Raw genomic sequence first — 3,984 nt, 5'->3', positions numbered from 1 at the left:
TTTTCGACCATGTGCGGCGGCCCGCCAACGCGGGACGTCTCTTCTCTGTATGTGAGTCGCTGAGCGCGTGCTTGTCTGGTGGGCCTTGGCAGATTCCGACGCTGAGGAGGAGGAGGAGGAAGGAGACGGCGAAGGCTGCGGAGGCGACGACTAGCGACCGTGAATGTACTAAAATGGCGATCCAAAGTTTTACGTAGTGCGGATCGTGATGAATAGGCGCGATCCAAATATTTTCACAAAACTTACTATGGATCGCGATTAATAATCACGATCCAAATATTTTTATAAAACCCCTTACCTGGGTGTGGTAATTATCAACTTAGTCCTTGACGTTGCTCCTACGCCCTGCCATCATCGGCGTTCTACCCCGCGGCTCACGGCTCCCCTTCCCATCCGGCGGCGGCCGCCTTTGTCGTCTCCCTCTCTCCCTCCGCATCCACCACCCCTCCCCGCACGTCCGGATCATGCCTCGCCGTTATCCGATTTCAAAGGCGCATACCTCACGGTGCCGGCGGCGAACCGGTGTTCGGGGCTTGGGTTGGCGCGGCGATGATCGGCGGTGGACGACTGGAGCAAGGGATGGCCGGCGCACCTTCCAAATCCGTGTGTCAAGCCTTTGCCGTTCCTTTTGATGATAAATTGCGTCTCTGGATTGTGCATCGCGGGCGGCCTTGCCGTCATTGTGCTCAATCGCTCATCAGCGGCGGCTGATCGATTCAGAACAAGGGAGAAAAGCTCTTGCCGTTCGTTCTGATGATAAATTGCGCTGCAGAGTTTGTCTTGAAAGAGGAACGGAGATTATGAAATTTAGCACAGAGCAAAACGATCAGGTTCTGATAACAAAAAGAAGGGTGCCGGTGAACCTTGTGTATTGTTAGCAGCATTTCAAGAATGTCTGGTAAGGATACCGATATGCCTTTATCCATTTTTCTGTGTCTTGTTCTTTGCGGATGATCAAAGACTCTGATCGGAATGATACATGATGTAGTGATTAGTATCATGTAAGATCGAAGCTACTTGGAAGGTGATAGGCTGTCCTTATCCTGCTCCAGTTTATGAATTTCATGCAGTCGTACAGAAGCCTCCCATTTTACTGTCCAACATATGTTTGCTACTTATATTACTGTGGCCAAGCATTATTTCTGCAAGAATTCTGAGTTGCCAGTAGTTGTTTGCTACTTATGTTGCTAGTAACCATGTTCAGTTCAGCTGACAGAGAAAAGTAGTACTGAAATCAGCAGTAACTCATAAATTTCATCGCCCCAGTTCAGTGAAGTACTGAACTGAACAAACAGAAGCATGGTTTTTTGTTTTTTGACCAAAGGTTCTAAATTTTACATACACGATCTTTCAACGAGTGTCAAAATGACAAGTGAAGTGATCTTGAAGATGGAACACTCTGCTGCCTCTCCAAGATGAGCCATTTGACATTGCAGTGCAGTGCAGTCATACATAACCGAAGAAGCAGCAGTGCAGTGAAGTGACGTCACTCAGCAGCAGCTGCAGAATGCAGAATAGCTGTTTTCCTGAAGGTGAGCCCCCAAACAGTGGCGGACCCAGGTTCTGGTCAAGACTAGGGCCAAAATTTAGTGACAAAAGCTACCTCACATATGCTGTATATAGAGAAACAGCAAAAGTTCAGGAAAGGAAAGGGTTTGAATTTAGAAGATGCTTGAAATCACATGTATAGAATAGTTAAGAATAGCATGGAACACATAAAAATAAATTCCTAGTGAAGATTTGGTGCATTCACATCGGCCATTTCCTCATTAGCAATCATCAGAATTTACATGTGTCACACTTTGGTCTCTAATTTTTGTAGCACTCATAATTGATAATCCTTTCTTGCCTTATTGTGAGTAATGAATTTAGCTTGATCATGAAACAACTTTGATCGATCCTAGTCCTAGTGTTATTTTGCAGTCTTAATTGCAGCTTTAGGTCTCAAACTTCAGTACAAAGTTCAGACTGAAGTTCCACTTTCAATCAAATATTCCAACCGATGAATTGAATGAAAATTAGAAAAGGTTGGAAATTAGGGGGAAAGAAACACCAGAGGTCTGAAAGCTACGCAGGGGGCTGCGAGGGGCACCTGCTCGCGTGTTAGCGCTTGCGGAGGTGCCGGCGAGCACCTGCAGCGGCGGCGCAACCTGCAGGCTAGCTACTGCCCTGCACCGCTGGCCGGCCGGCCGCATACGCCACAGCCCGCACACGATGGAGGAGGAATGAAGAACTCGACGCGGCGACGAGGGCTCCGATGGGCGGCAGACGCGCGGGTCCACTAGCCTAGCCTCCATGGGGCGGTGCTGCACCAGGCGGCGAGTCGAGATGCCGATGCGCCGTCGCCAGTCGCGACTCGCGGCACCGAAGGCGAGGACGGTGGACGGCAGGATCGATTGGTGTACTCGTGGGCACCTGTATGTGCTGTAGCGGGCGGACTGGGCTGCTGTTCTTGGGCCTAAATTAAGAGGGGATACGGGAGGTTCCTGGGCCACGACTAGGGCCACGGCCCCAGTGGCCCTAGTCGCAGGTATACATGGCCAAACAGGCGGCCCAGCCCGGCCTGGCACAGGCCCATCCTGGCCTGGCCTGTATCGGCCTGGCTATAGTGTCGTGCCAGGCTGGGCCACCCGCCGGGCCGCCCGCCGTGCCGTCATACTGGCTTAGGCTCGACCTCTTTATACCTCATGCAGGTCGGGCCGGCATGATAGCCCAATAGGCCAGCTAAGCCGGGCCGCCCATCAGCCTCTTTTTATTTTTTCTCTCCCTTCCTTGCGGTCGTAGTAGCCTCACCGGCCATGGCTGCCAACCTGCCGCACGCCGCCGGTCAGTCTGTTCCCGGACAACTCCAGGACCCGGAGCTTCGCGAGCTTCCCAATCTGCTACGGGATGGAACCATCCAACGAATTGGAGGACAGCCGGAGGCGCCGGAGTGCCGCTCAGCTGGCTATCCCCGGTGGGATTCTCCCGGACAACCGGTTCCCGGAAAGGTCCAAGCTTTTCAGACCTTCCGGGAAGGTTGCTGGCAGACGGCCGTGGAAGGCGTTCCCGGCCAGGTTGAGCACCTCGAGGTGCCGCAGGCGCTAGACTTCTTGAGGAATCTCGCCGTGGAGCCTGGCGGCGGGGAAAGAGAGCGCTTTGAGCTCGGTGAGGTGACCGAACGCCGATGACAGCGCATGCCCTTGCCCTCACGCTCTGAGCTCGGTGAGACGGCAGAGGCGGTGAAGCTTGCGGGCTGCGGCGGGGCAGGGCGAGAAGGGGAGGGGGCAGGAGAGGTCGAGGCGGAGCTCGAGGGCGAGAGGGAGCGTCGAGGAGAATGCGGCGGACGCGAGGCGGCGGCGCGAGGAGGGACCGAGGAGGAGCCGGGCAGGAGAGGGGAGGGTTCGCGTCGGCCATCGAGGACTCGACGGGGGGGGGTGGGGTGGGCAGCGGCCGGGGTTATACGGCCGGCCGTTAGACGAGCCTTATTCGTGCCGCCCGTTAAACGGGCTGTGCCACGGGCCGCCCGACGTGCCACGTCTTCGGCCAAGGTCGGCCTGTTGCCTCGGACCGTGCCGGCACGGGCTTGTGTAACGGCGGGCCAGGCCGTGCTGGTGCCGGGCCAAAACAGACCGTGCCTCGTGCCGCCCGTTTAGCCCGCCCCTGCCCCCAAATGCCAAACCCGCCGCGCAGGCAGCGCCCTACCGACTAGATCCTACCGTGCCGGTGCTTGTCCTGCGCGCCGAACAACACGCGTGACCAGCGCCGTCTTCGAACCGGGCAGTGTCCGCGAACGCGTACGTCCTCTACTGTGCCGCGACGTCCACGACGGCAGCCATGTTCTCACTTCTCAGCGCAACGCCATAATTCCAGTCCCACCATACGAGCGTCAACAATTACGTCCCGTGAGTCGGCGCCGCGCGTGCGGGCGATGACGCTGTCGCGCGCCCTGAAGCTGCAGGTGCTCGAGCTCGCGGAATGCCGTCCGTGAGCCAGCGCCGTGCG

General features: G+C 56.0%; 1 long non-coding RNA gene across 1 annotated transcript; it reads right to left on the bottom strand.

Moving 5' to 3' along the window:
* Window positions 1-1,252: 1,252 nt before the first annotated feature.
* On the bottom strand, window positions 1,253-2,857 carry LOC111257426. Its single transcript, XR_002677953.1, has 2 exons — window positions 2,093-2,857; window positions 1,253-1,613 (listed from the first exon to the last, which is right to left on the bottom strand). It is a non-coding gene; the product is annotated as an uncharacterized LOC111257426 (long non-coding RNA).
* Window positions 2,858-3,984: the final 1,127 nt, after the last annotated feature.

Source organism: Setaria italica, chromosome V (genome assembly GCF_000263155.2).
Source record: "Setaria italica strain Yugu1 chromosome V, Setaria_italica_v2.0, whole genome shotgun sequence".
Taxonomy (NCBI): domain Eukaryota; kingdom Viridiplantae; phylum Streptophyta; class Magnoliopsida; order Poales; family Poaceae; genus Setaria; species Setaria italica.
This window is presented reverse-complemented; position numbering and strand designations above follow the sequence as displayed.